This window comes from Trachemys scripta, chromosome 19, assembly GCF_013100865.1.
Source record: "Trachemys scripta elegans isolate TJP31775 chromosome 19, CAS_Tse_1.0, whole genome shotgun sequence".
Classification (NCBI taxonomy): Eukaryota; Metazoa; Chordata; order Testudines; family Emydidae; genus Trachemys; species Trachemys scripta.
Window position 1 is genome coordinate 8785403 of NC_048316.1, and position 24821 is coordinate 8810223.

Here is a 24821-nt window from a genome sequence, read left to right on the forward strand (position 1 = left end):
GTCAGCAGGAGTTTTCCTTTCCAAAAGGGAGCTCTTGTCAGTTGTACTTTAATTTTAGGTATCCTGGCAAAAGTTACCACAGCAGGGAAAAGAATAAAACTTGGAAAGTGAAAAGATTTAAAAAAAATAGGAAGGGGCGTAAAGTTCCCTATTCAGGAAAACACTTAAGCACGTTTGTAACATTAAGCATGTGTTTCAGTTCCATTTTCTACAGTAAGACTTCAGCATGTACACAGGTGCTTTGCTGAATCGGGGCATAAAGTACTAACAAGTGTGGTAAGAAATGTTCGTGGGATTCCTATCATAATAAAAAGGTACAGCAGATTATGTCTGAGTAAATATCAAACAGCAGGAATATTGCTCATGATGGCAAGGACCTCTTAGCATTTATACCCATCAGTGTTTGGAATGACATGAATTCGCAGTTAAAAATACCAAACATTGAAGGGGCTGCAGGCTCATCTTTCCATATGTTGTGATTATATGCATCACTTACAGGTCAAGGCTCAACTGGGCCAGGCACTGTGCAAACATATAACAAAGAGATGGTCCCTTCCCTCATAATCGAAGTATCTGACTATAGACAACAGGTGGACACGATGCAGAGACGAGAAAGCACAATGTAGCGATGAGACAGTCTTAGCATGATAATCTAAAAGAGATGCTGTAGTTCAAACAGGAATGAGTTCAGGGACGTCCTCTGGCCTGTGTTAGACAGGAGGTCAGACTAGATCACAATGATCCCTTCTGGCCTTAGAACCAACGAATTACACACTAGCTGCCTAACCATATACATGAGTTAGTTATAGAAACACCACACACAAGAGGGGACTGGGCTTCTGGAGACCTGTGTTCTAACCGTGACTCTCAGGCTGCATCTACGTTAGCAAATCTACTCCTCCATACTCCCCCAGCACCAGTGGAGGTGGGAGAGACCACCCACCACAAAAAGCAGGGGCAGGAGGTTGAACCTAGCCAAGCTCAACCTGGAAATAAGGGGCTTTTTAAAAAAAAACAAAACAGTGAGGGTAATCAACCAGTGGAACTGTATTTCTAGAAGTGTGGTAATCCCCTCAGAGCAGGGGTTCTCAGGTGGTCACGAGGTTATTACATGGGGGGGTCGCAAGCTGTCAGCCTCCACCCCAAACCCCGCTTTGCCTCCAGCATTTATAATGGTGTTAAATATACAAAAAAGTGTTTTTAATTTATAAAGGGGGAGGTCGTAGTCAGAGGTTTGCTATGTGAAAGGGGTCACCAGTACAAGAGTTTGAGAACCACTGCTCCAGAGGCTTTAGATCAAGATTGGATGTCTTTCTAAGAGAGATGCTCTAGTTTGACCACAAGGTGGGCTAGATTCAAGGGTTCACGGGATGAAATCTCTGGCCTGCTATGCCGGAGGCGAGACTGGATGACTGCAATGGTCTCTTTGGGCCTTAACATCTAGGAGGCTGCACTTTCACCTGCCCATCATGGTTAGACGACATGATGGCCAAAACGCCTGAGCTCCCACCATCGCCCCCAAAGCTGGAATTGCACCCATGATGAACTATGGGTCTCTGTTCCCCTGCATAATCCTGAGTGAGTCACAACCGATGGGTGCCTCAGTTTCCCCATCTGTAAAAGGAGGATAACATTTCCCCAGCACTAAGTGTCCTCCCAGGGATGTTCTGAGTCATGGAGCGAGTCTGCTGGCTGGTGCAAACAGCAGTGTGTGTTTGCATGGGGAGCATTGCGGCTGAAGAATATCATGGTTCTAGTTAAATCATCGTGTGCTTAGAACTGCGAAGAATAAGGGGTCAGTGGTGCATTCGACAGCTCTTTGTGAGTGGTAGAAAACCGGAGCGGAGAGCTGACCTTTCCCCAAGCCCCCCAGGTGGTTGAAGGTGAGGAGGAGACGCAAGTAGAGTAGGACTAGCAAGACAACACTTCAGCAAGCTGACAAAGCCAGAAGGGAGGACTCAAGCTTATAGTAACTGTGCTGACGCCCGGTCAAACTGCTCTCGGTCTCTCGGCTCTGCTGGAGCAGAGGGGAAAAAAACCAAGCACATGATGGAGGTGTTGGGGGCACACACGTCAGTGGGATTTATTTGCACCAATACATTTGCTGCGACAGTTAGAATTCCCGTCATTACGGCCTGCATGGTGAGTCGGTCTGAGCTCTACGTTGCTTCCCCCGGTGAGCCAGTGTTTGCTAAAGGGGGGAAGGTTTAGGGGAAGGGGAAGGAGGTGGGGAATGGAAGGCTAAAGCCACCTGGATTTGTAGCCTCCTTCTAGCTGGGCCATGCCAGGCTCTGGTGCTCCCCCTGGTATGGTGCAGCGACCAGCTCCTTCGAGATGGAGAGCAAGAGGGAATGTTAATGCGGGGATTCATTCTCTGAGCTAGGGGGACTGGGCGAACCAGGGTGATCCGGCCTTTCCTCGGAACAGCCAGAGCTGGGAAAGGTTTCGGCCCTTCTCTGCCTGGTGCAGTGGGGTGGGGTCGTGGAGGGAGGAGGGGAGAAGGGTCACAGCTTTCATTCTTTAACAGGAGGCTGTTTCTGCCGCACCAGACCAGCAACAGCTGGAGTGATGGCTGCCTGCTCCCCCTCCCCCACCATCCCTCCCACCAGGGCAAGCAGATGGAGGAATGAACTCCGATGTCCTCACACTATCAATTTACGACACAACCGCCTGCCCACCGGGCCTTGCCCAGCTGGGTGGGCTCGCAGCACGCGGCATTTGCCGAAGGCTCCCGAGGTGAGGGACAAGAGGGAAGGAAGTAGCGGCACTTACAGCGGCTGGTCACAACCAACAAGCCACAAAAGTGACGTATGGAAACATTCCCTCCTCGTCCCTAAAGACGCCGGGAACACGAGCAAAGCAGCAACAAAGGGGATCCCGGGAAATAGAACCAACTCCCCCAGGAAAGGCAGGGCTCAGAGTGGGATTCCACAAGGACATAGAACAAGGCGGTTAGAGGAGGGGAGATGGCTGGATGGGCAAAGAAACAGGTGACCGAAGAGGGGGAAGGAGAGACGTGCCAGCTCCATCATTCCTGAGCAATATGTGTCTCATCTATAGGAGAGCGCTAGTGGTAACCGAAACTGGGTTTCAAAAGGATATAGCAAACCCAGTACAAAATGCTATGTGGACCCTCTGATTTTGGTCTAGGAGTGGCTGATGACACCTGGAGTCAAGCTGAAATAAATCATTCACACTGAAATAAGGGCACTCACACAGCCTTCTGCGCCTGGCACAACCTATCCTGGTTTTAATTTGGCCCAGGCTACTTTCCCACATAGCCTTAGGACAGCACTGCTAAGTGAGTGGGTCACTTTTATCATCATTAAAGCAACCAGCCTCTCCTTACTTGGGTTCTGAGGGGCACAAGTGAACCGCGGTATGCAGATGGCTGGTGCTAGCTTCACCTCCTCTCTTCCAACTGCTTCTACAGACACCCAGGCTCTCCCCTGCAAAGAGTGCTACAGATAACAGTTGAAAACATGCAGGCTGCGGCCTCCACCCTGCAGGGACCAAAGCCACCAGGGGAACACTTACAAATAGCTTTTCCTCCCGCAGCGTTACTCTTCGATGGAAACAACTGTTGGCGTTGGCACAGGGACGCCCACGGCCGGAGAGGTGTCCACAGGGCACCGTCTAAAACCGCTGGAGGATCCAGGCTCAGCCAATCAGATAACTGGATCAGTGGCACGAGGTTGGCGGGAGGCATTGAAAAGGCCCCAGCCCGGCAGTACCAGCGGGCATGCTTTGCTGTTGCCTGGAACTGCGCTCTGGAGAATTAAACTCCCTGCTTCTGGTAAAGCGTGGGCGGTGGCTGAGCAAGATGCCCCCACCCCCCTCACCGCATCCTGTCCTCTCGGCCTCAGCGGGAAGGACTCTCTCTAAGGGAGAGTGGCAGTGCCCTCCCCAGGCCACTCCATCTGCTCTGCGGCAGGAGTAACCTGAGCAGTGGCACATGGCTCTCACAGCACCCCTCCTAGGCCACGCCAACAACGTCCCACTCGTACTACACTGCCCCACACTTAAATAACTAACTCAGGGCCCCCTGGCCCTGAGTTACAGGCACCCTCACCCTGATTCTCCCTCTGCCTTCCATCCACCGCCAGAACCAGCCGCCCTGATCCCTAGCCTCCCTGCCAACCACTCCCCCCACCTCAAATACGCAACAGGGTTTACCAAGAAGTCTGCCTGGGCCCTGGCACGAATGGCTGAGTCCAGACCCTTCTCCCAAAAACCTGGGGCTGGCCCCGCATCCAATCCTTGGAGGCTGCTGGCACTGAAAGGCAGAGTGTCCAGCATTCAGAGCAGACAGCTGGGAGAGAGAATATGGTGTAGTGATAGGAACGGAGTGAGGGGGAGAAATGGGGGAGGGAGGCAAGGGGAGTCAGGAGGCCTGGCTTCTGTTCCCAGCTATGCCACTAATGTGCTGTGGGGTTCTGTGCCTCAGTTTCCCCTTTTATAAAATGGGGGTGGTGATAATTGCCACACATTGGAGACCCCTGGCTGAAAGGCTCCATAGGAGCATTAAGGACTAATACCAGCCTAGCGTTGTCAAGTGCTTTGACAGCCCGAGGCAACAGGCGCTGGATTCTAAGCTGAAGTGTTTATATTATTGCTTATGTTTCTTGTTATTAAGCCAGAGAAGGATTTGGGGGTTTTAATGCTTAAATTGCTCCTTTTCCTTGCACTCCTCGCTGATTGCTCATTACACACACACACGCACATGGCAGGCTCCCTCTTGCTTTGCTTGCACTACTACCTCACAGATCCTGCTGTCTGTACCCAGACTGCACTTGCTGTGATATTAATGTGAAGAGCCTGCTGGGAGTGTGGGGGTAGACACAAGCGTGCTTCACGCCAGCTCACGGGGACCAGAACAACCTTGGCCTCCAGCTCCTGGACGTTAATCTTGCAAGGAAAGTCGGGGGCAGGGGCTACACAGAGGAAGGAGGGGGGGGATGTCGAGACCCAGAGAGAGGGGGATCCTCACAATTCCACCTTCTCCCCAGCTGAAGGCAGAATGTGCATTTGGCAGCCTGGATCGGCTCCAGATCACAGAGGCGCTTGTCCCCTCTCCGAACAGGCAGAGAAAACAATCAGAAAAGCACAGTAGGAAACTTGATTAAAACTCATGGGTGGGAGATAGAAGGTGGGATTTACCTAGATTTGTGGTTTAAAATGTCTCTGATTACAGGAACTTGGGGGGGGGGGGGGGGCAGAGGGAGGGGAGAGAGAAAAAGAGAGAGAAAGGGTAGAAACAAAAAAAAAAAACCCAACAACCCACCGACATGCTGCTGCTGTCAGGATAAACTGCAGGTTAGAATTCCAACAGGAAGGAATGTGCCCCGGGGAAAGAAAGAGGTCATCCCAGTCCAGTGGCAAACACACCAGTAGCAGAACTGGTAGTTCAGGGTATTCAACATCTCCAGGGAACTGCTGGGAACTCAGCTGAGACCTTCACCAATGTCACATGCTACCAAACAGCTGGCAGATGCCAAGCACGGTTGCCCAGTATGTCTTTGTGCCTGAGAGGAGCAAAGCTTCCCCTCCCTCCAGTTATTCACACTCGATGCACCCATCTCACCTTGACATACTGGCGAAAGCACGTGAGCGCTGCCTATCATGAGGCTTGGCTAGACTGAGAAAATGCCCCACCTGCGCTGACTCACATGATCTTAAGTACAATTTTTCCCTTAGTGTAGGCAAGGACTGCCAAGGTTAGAAATGTGGTAGGTCTTGTCTACACAGGGACACACAGGAAAATTAATCTGAATTAGCTGAAGGTGTGAATTTAAAATGGATTCGTTAAATTGCATGAAGCCCCTGTGTAGACAATTAAAGAGGCCTTAATTTGGTTTAGCTTCATCCATTTCCAAAGTGAATGAAGCTAAACCGAATTCACACAGGGGTTTAATGCAGTTTAACTAATCCATTAAAAAACATTAATTTTTCTGAGTGTCCTCCTGTAGACAAGTACTTCAAATGACCACAGTGACCCTTAGCTGTATCTTTAAACAGGATTTGTTCCTGGATATGCGAGGTGCCATGTGTAACAGCGCAGAATTAATTTTCTAATATGATGCATTTTCCCCACTACAGCATGGTCTCTCCATTTGTCCACCTGGACCAGAGTTTACACAAGCGTAATCCACTGGTGTGTGTAACAGGCACCCCTCCACAAGTCTGTTACAGCGCCAGCTCAGCAAACACTGGCTCTTCAGGTCAAGCTCCAGCAACTCCTGCATTAATGGTACATTGCCTTTACAGCAACATGCCCCTGCCGCATTGCAGTATGGGACCTTGGAAGGGATAGGTGAATATCCTGAAAGCAAATAAAGCCAACATTTGGGAAATCCAGGATGGGTGTAGGGGTCAGTGCTTCGTTGCAGCAAATTTTCTTTACTCTGATTCATTCAAAGTCCCTAGTCTTAAATGTACTACAGAAGGGCGCACACAAAAATGGCATCTTTGAAACAGATCTAATCATTTAGCTGGCCAACTTCCCTTGAATGGAACATCTTTGGGCCTCTATGAATGTTTCATTGAACTTTCATTGCATCACCTCCACTGCTGTCCAATAATGCAGTGCTGGAGGAGCCCAATCCAACCCCCTCGGAAGTCAAAAAAACAAAATCTTTCCATTGGCTTCAAAGGGACCAGGCCACTGTTCGTAAAAGCCGTGTTGTTACCACAAGAAATTGTAAAATCATAGCACACAAATACACAGAGCTGAACTCAATGAGCAGTAAGGGTAGGCACGAAGGTAAGCGTTTGAAGGGGTGCATATGACAAGGAGAGAAAGGAAGTGTTTGGGGTGACACTAGGAGATAGAATTAGCAGGAACGAATAGGATGAAATTAAGCAGCGGAATATTAAGGGAAGCTTGGTTTTAGCTGACTGTTAGACTGAAAAGTATTCTCTGGGAAGTCCCATTGGTCAAGTCATTTAAGTCCAGACAGGACAAGGCCCTTGGGAACACACATAAGGGAACAATCCTAGATTGGTCAGGATGCAGGGGAGAAGGGGAATAGCTGAGATGATCTAATAGGTCTTTTCCATCTCTAATGGGTATTGATGGCCACCTAGCTAACAGAGGTATCAATGTGTCTCTTTGCCCAGCATCCCTGCTTTGCGGTAGATTGCCCAGGCATGCTTAGAGCATGAGTTCAGAGAGTTGAAATTGAGGGTTTCCCTCCTGCAATAAAACTTAGATCCATATTTTAAGGAACATTGGCACTGTCCCAGTTGACCAGACCAGTGATTTATGCAGGCCCTTATCCTGTCTCTGACAGGGACCAGCACTATAAAGAGACAATTAGGCAGCAATCTACCCATGGTAGAAGTTTCTTCCTGAACCTTAGACAGTTATCATTGGGCTCAGGTACTGAGCTTTTTTGGTCCTCTTCTGCATACCCCCTGGCCCCACCTCCTTAGAGGGCATTGCCAGGCACATGTGAGGGATAAAACCTCCTTCCTTCTCCATGCCCCATTGCACTTGGTTCTGGAGCAGACCCTGAGCCATCTTCATTGAGAAGGGACCTGGGGTGTCACCATCGAATATGTAAAGCAATGATCGGTGCTAAATGCGGGCTGGGAGGAGGGAATCTGTTCTTGTCTCTCCTTTGAGAAGAAAGCAAAAGAGGGAAAACAAAGTCCCCGGACCGGGAGGGCAGGCGATGGGGAAGGAGCCGTGCCGTGTGTGCACATGCGTCTGTGTGTGTGTGTGTGTCAGGACGGGAAAGGCCAGCATGAATTCTACATGAGACTGAGGTGTATGTTGCCATGGAGACCAGTTAGGCCGGAGCTCCAGCTGAGACTCATCTGTGCACATTTGCTCCTCCACTTGGGCCCACCCTCCCTGCCATCAATATTAATTACATCAGCAGTGCCTTGTTTGGTGAGGGAGAAGGAATCTGCCACTTTTACGCCATCAGGAGAACAGCTGGAAGCCACCCTATCTAAACACGGTGGAAACCTCCAAAAGCACAGGCTAGGAAAGCCAGGCACCTAGATGTGTACAGACATTCCCTGGGTTACACATACGCAAATTCGCACTTATGGAAAAAGTTCCATAAGCCAGAAATAGGATTTTCGAGTTGCGGAAATTTTTGCATAATGTACTGGTATATGTTTCCGATTGGTATACGCTTCCGCAAAATTCGAGGCTTTCCGGAACGATTGTGTAAGTCGGGGGGCATCTGTACATAACATACAGATTCCTGCTCTCCTGAGGGCACATGGCTGGAACCACAAGGGCCATCAGCTCCAGAGAGCAGGGCTCAGATTTCATCTTGGGTCACCAGTGCAGCGAGCATGGAGGGCTCGTGGTGGACATCCCCAATGCTATGCCCTTTGGCACTGGCCCTCTCTGCTTAAGGGCCCCGGTACTGGAGTAATAGTCGGACCTGTGAAAGGATGAACGTCTGTCCACATGGACCTGAAATCTAAGTCATTTACATGTATTATATGCTGGACTTGTCATACAGTGATTTGTGTGAATTAATATGAACAGCCTGGTGAGTAGAGACATGGGTTCTATTCCTGGTTCTGCTACTGCCCAAGGTCACCCAGAAGGCCAAGTCCCTGCTTTCTCTGTGCCTCAGTTTCCCCATCTGTAAAATAGGCATAACAATACTGGACGCCTTTTGTAAAGTGCTTTGAGATCTGCTGCTGAAAAGCACTATATATGAGGTAGGTAGTATTATATACATATGTTGCATCCCATGCTGCATGTAATATTCACATGACAGTCTATGCATGTGACACATGTATACCCATTCCTCTGGAGTTGCTTAGAGCTTGATCTGCACTGGCAGAGTGACCCAGAGCAAGTCTGCACTGTGCCTGCCACCTCCCAATCCTTTGCTGCAGGAATCTGCCCAACTCAACTCATCTCCATGCTCCCTAGCCAGAAGAGCTGGCGCCGGCTCCGGTGATCCTAGGCACAGGGCAGGAAGTGATTGAGTCTTCGTTAGGCTGAGATGGGGAGATGATGGGAGCAGATGAAAGAGGGGGTGACAGCGTAATTAACAGTGGGACATGAATACACAAATGCCCGCAATAGAGGCAGTGACCCAAGGAGCCAGGTTATCACATTGGCACGTGCCACACCCCTCCATGGCACTGGGAGGCACGAAGACAACGTGAGCTAACATGGTCCAAGCCTGGCCCATGCTGGAGTGGGCTCCTTTTACTCCATCTATCTCCATAGTCCCTCTTTGCCCTTCGTGCTTCACTAGCTTTCGCATACAACCCCACTGAAATGGAGCCAGAGGGTAGGAGAACGGGGGGAGAAGGGAAAATGCTGGCTAGTGATGCCACTGCAAACTCTGGCTGTTACAAAGAGCCCCACCGAAGCCCTAGTAAACAGATGGAGCAGGAAGGACCCCCCGCTTTAAGGTCATGTCTGAAAGACCCACCAAATAATGGGCAAGGTGCCTGTCTGCATGGGAAGGATGCAGGGCCCAGACCCAGCTGCTAGGACATTAACTCCTACTACCAGAAGGCCTGGGGATTTCAAACCCTTATACTTAATCCACTAACCTAACCCCTCCAAGAACCTTATCACAAGGGCAGCCCAGGGGATGCACTTCCTCCCTTCCAGGCAGCCTGGTAATTCACCACTCTTTATACAGTGGTAAACAAGTACGTGCACACACACACACACACACGCCTGGCCCATTCAGTGCTCCAGTTTTTCCCACGTTTCAAACCAGTCCAGTCCCTCCCTGCTGCAACTGGCATTGTCCTGCCCCCTGTGTCCACACTAACCAGCAAAAGGAGGAGCGGAAGGAAAGGTGGGTTACACACATTTCGCTAATCAAGCAGGCATTGGGAGGAAACAGTTTATCCAGGTGGCAGAAGTAAAGCTGAAGCCATCTACGGGCAGGCAGCAGAATGGTGACAAGCTGTATTGTGTGCCGGAGCCATGGGGCGGGGCAATGCTTGGGGTGGGCGGGGCTTAAGCTTCATGTTCTCGTTATTCGAAACATCAAAGTCACTCTTGCAAATCAAACACCGACCTGGAGTCTCTCTCATTAATTTGTCACAGGTCCCATGGTGAGAACAGCTCTGAGCAGGCTGGCTGACTTCTAATCATCCACAGAATTAATCAGCCTGTTTGGGGATGGATGCAGGTCAGAGGTGCCTTCCACCCTGGGTTTGGCATCAAGGCCTCTCTCTATAACAAGCTCCAGCCCACCGCCCTCACTAGAAATAAAAATAGTCACGAGCAGAATCTGCCCCGAAGGAACGTTCAGCAGTGAAACCAGAAGAAACGGCTCGACACGCGAAGGATACAGTCAAATGAAAAGGAAGGTAGCGTATATAGCGAGCTGGAGAGAGGAGGGCGAGAAAGAAATGAGTCATTTTAACCTGTTCTCTGCTATTGAATCCACACTTTGCAAAATGAGCCAGAGAGAGGATTCTGGACGGAAGGCAAGAAGACTGACACGGACCTCCTTTGTAAAGGGATCGGGATCGACAGATGGAAAGCGCCACATGAGAGCTACATATTACTAGTGAATGTTCCAGACTCAACACTAGTCTTCAATTCCATGGTCTGACAAACCCACCCCCTGCCTCTCACTAGCCTTGCCCAGACTGCATGTCATCAGCGCTCAGCCTTTGGCCAGCCCCGCTATCGGCTCCCCCAGGGTACAGTAGGGGTAGCCTTTGGATTTGGGCCAGATCCTTTCACGGTGGCATTTGTGGCGGCTCGGGTTTCTTTGTCTGCTGCTCATATTAAATATTAAACATGGCAATGGCACCTTAAGGCTACACTGACCAGAGCTGAGTTGCCGGCTTTAATTCCCCACGATCGCACTTAAATATGCATCGGCCCGACCGACAGCAATGGCTGCTGTGAGCTGGATCCATCATGAAAGTTCTGCTTGCGACACATAATGTACTGTGGGCTTCGCCGTGAACATTATAGACAGAAGAGGCTCACTCAGGGTGAAAGGGGAGAGCCCAACAGGCATGGAATAGGCAGAAGCCTTGCCCAGCCTTTTGTGATTAGTACCACTTTGGGGCTTGGCCCTGTTTAAGAAACAATGACAGCTCCTGTCCCACCCAGAGACTTTAGGACAGACACAGGAGACGAGGTGATCTGCAGAGCCAGAAGCGAGTAGCCCTGCCTCACTGAAGAGCTCCAGCACTCTGGCTCTGCTGGTACTGGGCTCCCCACAAAGCTCTGCCAATACACCGCAACCTCCGGCCTACAGCCTTCTTTTGCTCCTGTCCAGGGAGGCTACCAATTTCATTGGATAAGGTGGCAATTTTGAATAAAGGGAACCTGGCCACTGGGGCTCTCAACCGTGACCCACTGCAGGTCCAATGCCAGATCCTCAGTGGGGGTGTATTAATGCCCTAGTTCACTGCAGCTGCCTGCCCCACAGCGAAGGGAAATCTTCGGTCTGGCAAGGGGCACTCAGGAAACCTACATTTGCATGGGGCAAATATGCCCAGTTCGACAAGGGTGAAGCTGTGCACCACGGAACCTCCTCTTCCTGGCCAGCATTTGACCTGTCACAAAAACGGCGAATCGCTCATGGTGTCACGGAGATCGTGGGGTGAGGATGCCAGAGAGGCGGTTGTGGGGTGTCCGTGGGAACACCGCTGTCACCGCTGGTGAACGGCGGGGGAGAATGGCCTGAGGGAACAAGTGGCTTCAGAGGAGCCAGAGAGACAAGCCTGGGACGAAGGGACTGGAATCAGTGACTGAAGTGCCAAGTCCAGACTCCGGCACCCTGCAGGCTGGGTTCTCAATCCAATGGTGACAGCCAAACGGTCTCGATTTGGCAGCGGCTGCTCACAGGACGTGCAGCAGTGCCCTCTACTGGGGAGGCCAAGGGCCAGCTGGAGGCAGGGCAGCCTGCTGGATGGGGAATTGGAATCGGGAGAACTAGGTTCAATTCCTGCCTCCATGAGTGACCTGGTGGGTGACTTCGGCAAGTCACTTCCCCTCTCCACATCTCTGCTTTCCCTCCCACATTGTGTCCGGCTCATCTGTTGGACCGCGAGCTCTTTGGGGCAGGGACTGTATCTCTCTATGTGTCTGTACAATGCCTAGCACAATAGGGCCCTGCTCTCAGTACATGTAAGTTTTCCCACACGCCTCCCCATCGTCCCGTCCCCTCCATGCCAAAAAAAGCATCATTTCTCCCAGGCACCAACCCTCTTCCCTCAGCTTCAAACCTCTCCACTCCTCCCCCACTCATGCCTCATTTGTATTGGGGCCTGTCCCAATTCGATACAGCAGGGACGTGCCATCTGCACCTGCAGCGCTGTAAAGGGGTGATGAATGCCATTAGCATCTGCACAGCTGTTTCCAGCAGAGAGGCCAATACGGTTGTGCTTGCGCAGGAAGACCAGTTGCTTGACTTGTTGCTCCCTCAAAGACCCTGGGATGCTGAAATCTGTAACGAAGGCCCAGGCTCAAATCATACACCTGTAATTTACAAGAGCTATAGCGGAAGTAGCCAAGGGTCCTACACTGAATCACGCAGCTACAGGATGAAGTACACTGTCCCACAGGGTCACTAGAGTCAAGTACAAAGCTGCAAGGAAGCTTATTCAGAACCCATTGAGTCTTCTCAGCCTCCACAAGATAGAAGCCAGTGCCAGGCACAAAGTTAAGCCAGCAGGAAAACCTCACATAAAAAAACCAAGCAAAGTTCGTTCCAGGTCTGAGCGGATGGTTTGTAGTAACACAACAGTCGGCCATATAAGGACTTGAGAGGAGGATTCCAGCATGCTCCCTGCTCAGCAGAGGCTAAGAGCACGCATGGGGGAAGAGAGCACCCAATTTCTTTGATGGTAGCTTTCTGGACACAATTCCCCATGACTATGAGGCCAACAGGACAATCAGCCAGATGGTGGAGCTGGGATGAGGGGAGGGTTTCGAAGGTGGGGTGGATGGCTGCGTTGATATTGCCCGAGCGAGGATCCAGGATCAGACAAGACAAGGCAATACAAGCTTGACAATTCTCCCATCTTCCCCTTTTCCCTGGATAGTTAAACCTTGCAACATGAAAGTGCATAAATTGATCCTCAAGAGAAAGTTAAAACTTCACTGCAAATGGAGAGGGGAAAAAAATACTCTCAAGAGATCAAAAGTGGTGTCTAATAACCACCGCTACTTTCCAAAAGCTGAGCAGTAAGATGAGCTATGTTTAGCATCTATTCTCTCTCCAGAGCAACCCTGAACCAGTGCGATCTGCCTGAGCTGAAGCGTGATCTGCCGCAGCAGAGCTCCTGGGGTGCACAGCAGAGCCAACATCCCAGAGCAAGTAACGGGCACGTTCCCATTCCACGAAGCAGCAAGGAATGGCCCTGAGTGGCTGCAGTTGACAGAGTGCCCTGCCTGCCTCTGGCAGGGGACCAGCCACGTTCTAGGCGCCTAGGAGAGCCATCTCCACCCGCAGTGAGTCCACACCAGGAAAGCCACAAGCAGAGATAATGGAAAGTTATCCGAGTAACAAGTAGCTTTGCCAGTCCTGGACAGGATCCTTCCACAGTCACCCTGTACCATTTCTATAGCCTGGCAGTGGACTGGTTTCACGTCCTTCTGAAAGGTCCCATTCTGCTTCCACGGGAGTTGTCTATCTTTCTTAGGTGCTTGCAACAGTATCCGAGTCCCCGGTCTTTAACGCATTTATCCTCACAACACCCTGGTGCAGTAGGAAAGTACTAATCTCCTCATCTTCCACACAGGGAATTGAGGCACAAAGAGGCTAAGTAGCATGCCCAAGGTCGTGCAGGGCATTTGTGGCAGAGCTAGGAATTGAAACCAAGTCTCTTGACTCCCAGGCTAACACACTAACCACTAAGCCATTCTTCCTCATCCTCTAGCCACTGACTGACAGGATCAGGTACAGGCCCAGGATGGCATCTGATAGTCGGTACTATCCTAACAGACCACTGCCATGGGATCGCTGACTTCATCAGCGACCTTCCAGTGGGGTTCATTTTGTCATCTCCTTCTCGGGTGTTATTGAGGAAGAGAGGCCGAGGCCTACTGGGGGAAATCAAACATTCTTCCTCCCGAACCACACTGGTGCTTGTTAGGTTTTCTGTATTCCCTTTCACCTTTCAGGTATTTGTGCTTAGAACAAGAGCTCTTCTCTCTCCCTCCACCCCCCTTTTCTACAAGCAGAGCTCTGATTCGGTCTCCTAGGACTTCAGCCTATTGCCATGGGAATTATTCATGATTAGAAATCAGCAGAAAGCTGTACATTTACCACTGTAACGTCGGTGCAGGAAGCAGCCAGGCCCCGCCATGGGAACACAAAGGGTCTTGGGTCACCAAGCAAGTGTCACAACGCAAGCGTCTGATTGACTTTGGAAGGAGTTGCGAGCACCCACTTCCGCTCAAGATCAAGCCCCTGAGCTGTGGCACAGAAGTGCAATGAAAACAGATCGGTAGGTCAATACTCTCGTCTATGTTTTAATAAAGTCTTTTAGGGAGCTGCAAGGCTGGATGTAATTAAAGGGAGCAGCTGGCCGGGGTGGGGAGAAAGTTGCTGAAGGACCCAGTATACAAATTTAACCTTGCACCAAGAGAAAGGGCCATTTTTTGGTGATGTGATGTGAGGTGTGACAAAATTCCTGCCACGCTCCGATTCCCCCGACTGCTCCTCACACCCCCTCAGCCAGGCGGCTCTTCAACTTTCCCAGAAGGAAAGGAAGGACAACTAGCTCTGCTGTGAGAGCTGTAAGGGCCATAGCAAGGGCCTGGCTGCGTGTTAATTACAGGGCTGCTGCACAGCGAAATAGACGACGCAACCCAGAGCAGTTCTGGGGAGGTCACAAACCAAGCGAGAATCCAACACGGTGGTGTTTTAACCATCCGCTAGGCTAGTAGGCTATTAACAGACTGGCAGAAGGTTGGTTCTGGCCTTGTGCTCATTAGCCACTACTTGAGCACCACGCATAGCCCCTGGTCGGGGCCTGAAACCATTACAGGCTTTCTCCAGCATCTTGGGAAAATTACCCCCAGCTTCCCCCAAAGCCTTCAAAATATACACCCACCGCCTGCACAGAGAGGCCGTGCAAAGCAAACATGCCCACCCCGTGCACAGAGAGGCTGTGCAAAGCAAACACACCCACCCCCCTCTGGGGAGACCTCGAAGTTCTAGTCAGTCAAAGAATTTTAGGCAGATACTGGATTTTGTAGGCCTCTCCCTTCCCCCACTGCTTACGTCCAAAGCTAGTGGCATGAAGGATCTTGGTACCGTGCTAGACGATTCCCCACCAGCAGCCTCATCCCGGTTTGACATGACAGCTGGCTGCCACGGCAACGATTCCCCCATAAGGGAGGGCTGGGAGTTCAGGTAGAGGGAAAACGAGACTCCCTCTGTTCCCCGCTGAAGAGCTGGAGACCCTGTTTACATGCACAAGGCCTCAGCCAAGGAGGATTTACTCAGCCGCAATTGTGTTTGTGACAAGAGGCTTGACAACACAATCAGGCAAGATGGTCTCTAAGTAGTTTAAGAGGCCCACGCGGTGCTGATGGCTCGGGGTCAAATGAGATTTGCCATGAAGCTTTTCTTACCTCCCTTTCTCCGGCATGGAGACGAGAGGTCACGGCCGCCATTCAGGGCCTGGAAGGAGCCACAGTGGGGCTTAGCATCAAAGCCTCACTGTCCGGGCGAATTTGTTAGGTGAAACATTGACGGAGATGGACACGGGGGCCTCAGTTAGATGGATTACGGCTGCAGTGGATTAATTTCCCCACTCAAGCTGCCAAGACTCAGCCCAGCTCGACTCTCTCTCTCTTAGAGAGAGAGAGAGAGAGAGAGTGAGAGAGAGAGTGACAGTGAGTATGTGTGTGTGCGCGCGCGTGCTGAAGAAAAGGCTGCAGAGCTTGTCTGGAGCCAGCCAGGCCCTTTGGGAAAGCAGCCCGGGGCACCGCTCCGAACGTTGGCTTGGCTACGGGGCTGGAGAGCGGGGGTACAGGGAGGCCGTGGAACCTGGCGGGGCTCACTTGCCAGAGAGAGGGGCCACTTCTCAGCCTTCCCGTGACCCTGGTGCTGCAGGTCTACCCCTGCCTTTGAGTGGAGCTTTGGGTCCCAGCTGCAGCCAGGAACCTCCCCGAGCTCCGTTGCAGGTTCTGTAGCCTCAGGGTGTGAATTTGGGGAGTGCTGACCCTGCTGCCTACCCAAGCACATGCAACAATTCAGCTGGGAGATCACCCCCGTCTTAGGGCCCAGCAAACCCACTGCTGGCTTTCCCAGCTCAGCCCAGCACGAGGAGCTTACAGCAGGGAGGTGGAGAACATGGATTATGTTGGAACACAGGACAAAGGACCCAGTTTAGGATCATTTGCTGGGACACCTGGTTACTCTATTCTCGTCCTATCTCCGGCTGCCAGGAGGAGACCAGGCAATCAGACAGGTGCTTTCCCGCCTTCTGGAAGTCCATTTGCCTTCTCCCAGCAGGTGCAGCAGGAAGATGCAAGCCCTGTCTAGGCACCACGGCATGCCGTCTCCGGGAGCCGCTCACGAGAAATCCCCAGCTGCGGCATGAACACCTCCACGTGCTCCAGTTACACGAACTGCCACAGGACCGACCCCTTCACGTGTATACGAGGACGGACTCCAGCGTCGGGGAGCCCTGCCCCAACATTAGAGCTTGGGCATCCCTGGATCTCAGCATTCAAACAGAGCTTTCCCATTGAAGGCAGGCTACAGCCAGCAAATTCCATCTGAAGCCACAGCTACAAACCGTCACAAGGCAAGCCAGCCTGTACCCAGGCGCAGACCTGAGCGGGAACGTAGAAGAAGAGGAACAGGGAAGCCTTACCTGTGTTACCAGCTCCAACGTGGCCTTCCATGCTCGTTTAACAGCAGCCATGATGTAATTTAGGGATAGCGGAGCGGAGCTGCTACATTACCCAGATCTGAGGCTGACTCAGGGAATCACAACCTGGAATTCAGCTCTTTGGGGGGTTGTCTCCCCAGCCCCCCCAGAGGTAACCCTGCTATCCGGCTTGAACACGAATTGCCTTTCATCGCTTACAAGTTGTGAACTGCCAATAGTGATCGCTTAAAGCCCCAGGATGAAGCCCGTGGTCAGCAGCTACGCTTCTCTGGCACACTCAACAGAAAGGGCTTGTCTTCACGTACAGCACTGCGTTCGTGAAGCCGCTCCTATGCAGCCCGTTGGTGTCATTAATCCACCTCCCTGAGAGGCGGTAGCGGTGTCGACGGGTGCAACTCTCCTGTCGGCAGAGCGCTGCCTACACGAGGGGTCAGGTCAGGAGAAATACGTCGCTCAGGGGGGTGGATTTTTCACATCCCTGAGCACCATCGATATACTGATCTAGGCTGTAGTGTAGACCTGGCCTAAGTGTAAAACTCATCTGTGCGGGGGAGACAGGGCTTTCTCCGAGGTCGGTCTGAGGCTGTGCAATGGAGTGAAGGACCATTCCAAACCTCCCCGGTGCGTTTCTTTGAGCTGCCTTCTCTAACCCACAACCCTTCGAACACAAGACACTGCTCTGCACATGCTTCTTTTTGGAGAGATTGAGAGACCAAAAACCTGGGACAGATGCGTGGCCCACTGCTCAAAGGCACTCGGACAGGGGTGGTGAGAAGCGCAGTATAAGAACCTAGATAGAATATGAGAGGAGGGCCAGCAAGCCACTCGCTTCTTTCTAAATTCACCTGTCAGAGAAGCAAAATGAACTGGGACTGCTTGCTAAGACCGCTGTAAAATAGGGATAATGGTACTGACCTACTTTGCACGCTCACACACACCCCCTGCTCCAAACAGTTTACAATCTAAATAGATAAGACAGAAAGGAAGGTTTATTATCCCCAATTTTACAGGTGGGGAACTGAGACCCAGAGAGATTAATTGACTTGCCCAAGGTCACACGGTGAGTCTCTGGCAGAGTTGGGAGTTCACTCCAGATCGCCCAAGTTCCAGGCCAGAGCCTTCACCACAAACCCATCCTTCCTCTCAGATGATATTTTTGCCCAGACTTTCTTTTACAACACATGACCAAACTCACTCCCCGCCAGCTGCAGGTGCCACATGGACTGCGAATAGCCAGCGCCGCAAAAGGCAGAGGGAGGAGGACTAAGAACCTTGCGTGATTTCTCAGCCGAAGTCAGTTATCCCTCCACTTACATCTTTATCGATAGCTCCCCGGGCGGAGGAACCACAGAGGCCCATTAATTACAGGCAGTTAAATTAAGCAGTCAAAAAAGCAGCGACTCTCCTCCAGCACAGCTCTGAGTAGGACAGGCAAGACCCAAACCACTGACTCCTTAAGTCTGAAGCAAGGTTTACACTCAGCCGCAGACAAAGCCTGTAAGACAGAGAGCGCCAACGCATCCGCGCAGATGGCTGAGGCCCCGCCCCCTCTCCAACACTTTAGACATTGAACAGATTCTGCCAAGCCAGACACATAACCCCTTCCGGTTCCTGGGCTCCCAAACTGTTTGCACTGTCAAGTTCCTCGGCAAATTTCCAGGCGATGACGGATAGCAGAGAAAGCCGGGGTTGTGTTTGGAAGAAGGGGAGAGGCAGAATGATTGCTGTCTCTGCTGAAGCCCCAAGCAATTGAAGTATAAATGTAATTACATTGTGGCGGGGGGTGTTCCCCTTGTAAAGTGAATTTAGCACTGGTCGAGCTCTTTCAGCATCACTCAGCGCAGGCCCAGGGAGGATGGGGCAGAGAAAGAAAACAGCTGCTGATTCTTCGGGGGGGGATATTTTGCAATACAACCCTGGCGCTAACCAGATTCTAAATACATAGCACCGCCGCCTTCCATCCTTGCCGGTATCCACCAGCGATGCTGCACGCATGTAGCTAGATGGGGGCCGGCTACGACGCAGAACAAAACAGGCTGGATTTCCACCCCAGGGTGCCGAGGCTAAGGGGAAAGGGAATGGGTCAACAGTCAGCAATGCAGCCTAGGCCGCAGCGATGCTCTCAGCTACCAGGATCCGGCCAGGAGTCCGCCAGCATAGACCCAGAGCCACAGCACAGCACTGCGGGCAGGAGAGAGAGCCCCAGCGGCCAGCCAGAGTCAAACGGTCGGATTTACGGCTCTTCGGGATTTAATCGGCTAACTGATTCTCAATGCAAAAGAGAAAAGCCGCCTGCAAAGCAAACACCCCCACCCCCCTCTGCCCAGCCAGCCACTGTTCTGCAAAGCCTGTATTTATGGGGCTGCCAGGCCAGAGAAAGTGGTTTTTCCAATATTTAATTTATCAAATGGCTCATCTCCTCGTGCATCGTGGCCAGTTTTATGGGTCCATAAACAGGCGCTTAGCGCGCTGCCTGGGCCCCGTGGAGGAGGGACCCGCCTGGCTTCAGCCGCACTCGTCAAGCCAGCGGGAGATTGAATGGCCAGACCTGCAGCCCCCTTCTCTTTCAACAGCTCCCAAAGCCATCAGCAGCACTGGCGGCCATCCCCGAGCCCTGGTGAATATCCCCAGCATGTCCTCTGTGGGCTGGAGACACCCCAGAGGATGGCACGTTGGTCAGAGGCACACTCAGGCTGAGAGGGGTGGGGGATGGTCCCCCTCTCCCAGCAGGAGTGGGGGGAGACAGTGACGTAACCTCAGGATTTAGGAGCAGGCCAGGGGCTCCCCAAGAGTGGCAGCTCGGCACGCCTGCTTGATCCAGGATGGCACTGAGCTCGGCTGTCTTCACCCCGGGGAAAGGAGCAGCGACTGCCCCCCGGGGTTCAGCCTGGCCTCCGAGGATATCCATGGGAAGGAAAGAGTTTCTTGGGGGATGGAGCAAATAGTGACGATGGGCCCTTACACTGCACCTCACATCCTGAGCAGCCCCTTTGGAGAGAGATTGAAGAAACCGAGGCACAGAGGTCAAGGGAGTCGCCCAAGGCCGTAGGGGCTAGATCAGCACTCCCAGGTCTGGGCTAAGTGAAGCAGAGCGAAGGCCATTTACCCTTTCCCCATGCCTGGGCAGTCGCCGGGGGGTGGGGGCAGGGTAGAGCTATTCCTTGCCACAGGTAGGGGGAAAGGTGGGATCTGATGTCACAGTTGCTGGGCCAGATTCTGGGCTTCCCGTGAGAACACGAGGTGGGGGGAGGAGGGGAGCTGAATGCTGGCTTCACTCCCCGCTCTGACATCGCCAGAGCTTCGGTTGTGGAGCGTGGGGAAGGGAAGTCAACACAAGAGGAGAGAAGGGGGGAAATGTCCCCCAATGCCATCTGACCCAGAGTGGGGCACTGCAGGTCTGATTAGCACCTGGCTAACAGGGCAATAAGAGGATCATCAGTCCGTCCAGGCGGGTCTGGTCCAGGACCTGCCCCAGGGGTATTTAATTAGCAGTCACGTGCAGCCGATGGATTGGGTTGCGTACAGCGCCGAGCACACTGTAGGCACTTCAAAAACCTGGCAGGCCCTAAAGCATCTTGGGCTCAGGTTGCCATGGTCCCCAAGCAGGAGCTGGGCGGTGCCACAGAGCCACTTTCCATCCCTTCCCTCTCTGGAGAGCTGGGCTCAAACTTGTTGCAAGTCACGCGTGAAGTGAGCTGGGTGGCCTCAGACTAGCTCCTCACAAACGCATGCCCATGTCACAAAGCCGGAGAGCATGCCACGCTTGGCACTGTTTGCCCAGAAAGTGCCAGGGCCTGGGATCAGAAGGTCCTGCCAGAGGGCAGGACAGCTGCGGGGACACAGCGGGGAGGAGACCCGGGAAGGAGGTATCTGAAGGGGCGAGGTGCATTGACGGGGCTGTGAGGGACTGCAGTGCACTAGGGATGCTGGCACCACCCCCATCTGCGTTTAGCCCCTCATTCCCACGACCACCGGCGTTCCCGCAGAGGGATACGCGCTCCGTGGCCCTCCCGAACAGCAGAGCTTGCCTAGCACGGGGGCCAGGGGAGCTCTATTTGAACTTCTTGCCACACAGGCAGGGCTCGCTCTCCCGACACGTGACGAGAATCGCTTTGCATCACCGCTGCCATGGTCTCTAACACGCTGCCGGCTGTGCCAGCCGTGCTCCACACGGGTCTTATTCGCAATTACCCAAGTGGAGACCAGTTCCAGAAACTCAGCAGAGCAGCCCCTGGCGGGAGGAGGAAATCTCAGGCTTGGCCTAACCCATCAGCCAAATGCCTCGCCCTATATATTCCACTCGACGGGCCAGAAATACCCCCCCACACACAAACACATCTTCCCTGCTTTAATAGGGGGACAGTTCCCTTTGCCCCAGTTACAACAGCTCCATCACACACACACACACACACACACAGCAGTTACCAACTCTAGAAATGGATGCTAAAAACGACTGCCCCCTTCCCAGCCACATGCACTGCAAAAAGACCCTGTAACACTGACCATCTATTTCAGTTCAGGGGCTGATGCAAAAGCCAGCTCGCTCTCTCACATACACCCCTCTGTGCCACGCCAGTCAACAAAATCCCTCCAGAACATTTCTGCTTCCAGAGGCCGACACACAACCATCCTTGCGCTCCCATATTCAGACAAACCGTTCCACCCCTCCCCAGGCGTCTGAAAAAAGGAGCTGCATTAGACAAATGAGACGCTATGGGCCAGACCCTCAGCTGGCGGAAGTGGGCACAGCTCTTCTGGCTTTGGTGGAACCACACAGGATTTCAACCAGCTGAGCGCTATGGCAAAGATCCACAGGGTTCCCACCTGTCCAATAGCAGGGACAGCGGCGAGGTTACGTATCTGGGAGAGGGCTGTGAGAGAACAGCGTGAGTTGTCCCGGTTTGGGGAAAGGGAGACGTCGCTCCATAAATCAGCCTGTGGTCGAGGAGTTTGCTAGGGTAGAGGCTTGTTCATTTAAAAATCTCCAGCTTATTGCTAATAAATGACACCTTTGCACTCATCAAACACTCCTCTTCCAATGGCTTCCGACAGCTGGCGGAGGTGTCACAGAAAAGGCAGACTGGGGACCCCCGGGACGCTCAGTCTTACCCTCAATTTCTAAGAGATTCTTGGGGGTGGGAACAGGGGGGAACCTCTGGTTTTCCTGTATGTGTTTTTGAATTTTCAGAGGACTGCCCAGTTTTATTTCTCGTCCTAGCCCCGCAACGCTGGGCATGTGTGGTTGGGTGGGTGGGCGGGCGTCACCCCACCATGGAGGTTAAAAGGCAGTTTCATTCTCCAGCCATTCCTTGCAGAGAGGAACCCAAACTCCAACCCCTGGATCCAAAATTTGGAGCCAGCTTTCTCCAAGAATCCAGGGTTTCAGCTCAGCCCACCTTGCTTCATGCTTTTTAATGAATGATCATAACCACAACGTCTTTCAGAAGAAATATGGACTCTCATTAACCTTGGTTATGCAAAGAGAAGATGGAAAAAATCCACGCATCCCACTGGACCAGACAGACGTGACGTGATAGAAATTGTTCCACAGGAGCATCTTATTGAGAAGATTAATGACACAAACAGAGTTTTAACGCGATACTGTCGTTTCCCTTATCTAAAAAGAAACACGGGCATGTACCGGAGCGGGATGTGATGCAATGGGAGATTGTGAGGGAGGCGGCATCGGGAGGATAAGCTCAGTTTTCCAGGGGTTTGGTTTGCTGCTTCTCTAGAATATAGTCTCACATCTAGCTGGGTATCACTGTTTGGAAATCCAGATATTACATTTGAAAATAAACCTAACCCAACCCAAAAGAGCGTTAGGGCTTCAGGGTAAAAATATAGCACCACCTATCCCCAGCTGGTGAAAATGGGAGTAAACTCTCTGGAGTCAATAGAGCGATGCAGATTTGCAAGAGCTGAGATCTGGCCCACAACGTAAAGCAGTAACAACCCAGAAGAGCGGCACTCTGTGTGGAGCAGAGTTGGAGAAAAAGCAATTGACGGCGCCTGCCAGTTGCTATGCGCGCTGTCAGTACGGCACATATTCACAGCGCTCTGACAAGGTACCCCTCCCAGGAGTGCCTGCCTGCTGATTGATGTCATCACCGCCCCACACAACCGACTGCTGCCCGAGAACAATGAACGTGACATCACTAATTCTGTGTCACAACTTCGGGGTAGTGAGGGGGAGCTGGGAAGGGCCAAAACTCTCGTATAAAAGAGAAAGATTCCGTCCCCTCTTCCCCGGTGTCTTTCAATAGCTAGCAAGTTGTGAGAACTGGTAGTGGGAGGGGTAAGCGGTTTAAGTTTACTAATGGAAGAGGTCCCCCACAATTAAAGGTAGGACAAATGCAACTACATGGCCAAGTTACAGTAGGGGTGTCTGTCTAGCTTCATTCTTCTACTGCTCCCACCCCCATAGTACCCAAGCCCGACCAACCCTTTAACTGGTTTAGGAGACCCAGGTATGGCCCAGGCGACTCTACAAACAAGAGCCCCCATCCTGCAAAGATTTGCGCACACGCTTTACTTTAAGCACGTGCGGAATCCCATGGACATCGACAGACTACATCTGAGCTGAAAAATTAAGCACGTGCACAAGACTTCACAGGATGGGGGCCTGTGCCGATGAGGGTTGACTCACGCCACCGGGTTCTCTGATGCAGTCCCGAACACACAGGGCCAGGGAGTCGGTCTTGTACAGAAATCTGCACTCCCCTCTCTCCACGCTGCACCCCAAAGCGCCACAAGGGCAGGGGAGGCGCTCCAGATTTTTATCAGATGCATTTGAAACGTTTTAGGCTCGCAGAGAGGGCCCTCTTTAGGCACCTGCGTGAACCGTGCGCATTTCCACCTCCTGATGGGGGACTCGATGGAACGTGTCAGCTGGATGGGCTGGGTTATTAATATTTCAGAGCCCCGAGATGAGAGAGACACCTACGTTCCTTTTTATTTTTGAATTACACGTCTTCTTGGGTCCAATTATAGATTAATGACATTTTATCTGGCATCTGTTTCTCCCCCATCTTCCTCCCCACCCTGAGAAAGCGAGCGAGCGAGCGAAACTAACATGCTATAATCGGCTGCATTTTTAGATGGGGTTATCTGTGCATTCAACCAGTGAAACATGGATAAGGTGATTGCACAGAGCGTAGGGAAAAAATGAAGCCTTTTTTCTACCAGGGAAATAGCATTGGGCTCTGGGGAAGGGGAACTCCACTGGGGCAGGGAGGGTTAAAATAAAGGGATAGTGGGGAATCCAGGAGCAGAAAGTCTTTTGGCTCCATCAGGGATGCAAATAACCCCAGAGAAGGGGAGAGAGTTAGGGTCGACATTTCTAAACATCCAGCTGGCTCGCTGTCAAGAAAGACATTTATGACCGTGGCAGTAAAAGGCACCCAATGCCCAGCTGCAAACCAGTTTCCATTTCGCCTCTCATGCCAGGAGGATACTCAAAGGGCTGTGCCAGCTGCAATCAGAGCCTGACAGATTTTGTGCAGTGTTAGTACAGCAGTACCAGCAGAGAGCTCAAAGACAGGATGGGCCATGGTGACTCAACTTCCCCAGTCGCTCCAAGACCTGGAGCCTTTCCCAAACTGGTCTGTATGTCCTAGGGATGTGGCTTTACCAACAAAGTTAAAGAACATCTCAAACCTTCACCCTAGGCTTGGCTGCTTCAAAGGTTCCTCCTTTCTGGACTGCTCAGCCCACACCCTATGTCCCCTCTCTCTCCAAAAGCACCTCCCACCTCTTATATCCAGAAGAGGCAATGAGCCGTCTGCCTCAGTGAGTCTGCAGAACCCACTTAACTCTTTCCCAGTTTCAGGGAAGCACTGTCTGCCTGTTACCCATGCCTGGGGGAAGAAGGGGGGGGCGGCATTGGGCCAAGGTTTGTGGCACATTGGCAGGGTAGCCAGGGGAGCAGGAGGGTAGCTTGTACAGCTGCTGCCCATGCTGTGGTTAAGCAGAGGCCTTCAGTCTCTGGGCATTTT

At 52.1% G+C, this 24821-nt stretch overlaps 1 protein-coding gene across 7 annotated transcripts in view; it reads right to left on the reverse strand.

The window, feature by feature from the left end:
* The window catches only part of AGRN (agrin), a 224232-nt gene that overhangs the window by 83631 nt on the left and 115780 nt on the right, over positions 1 to 24821 (reverse strand). The window lies entirely within an intron of this gene.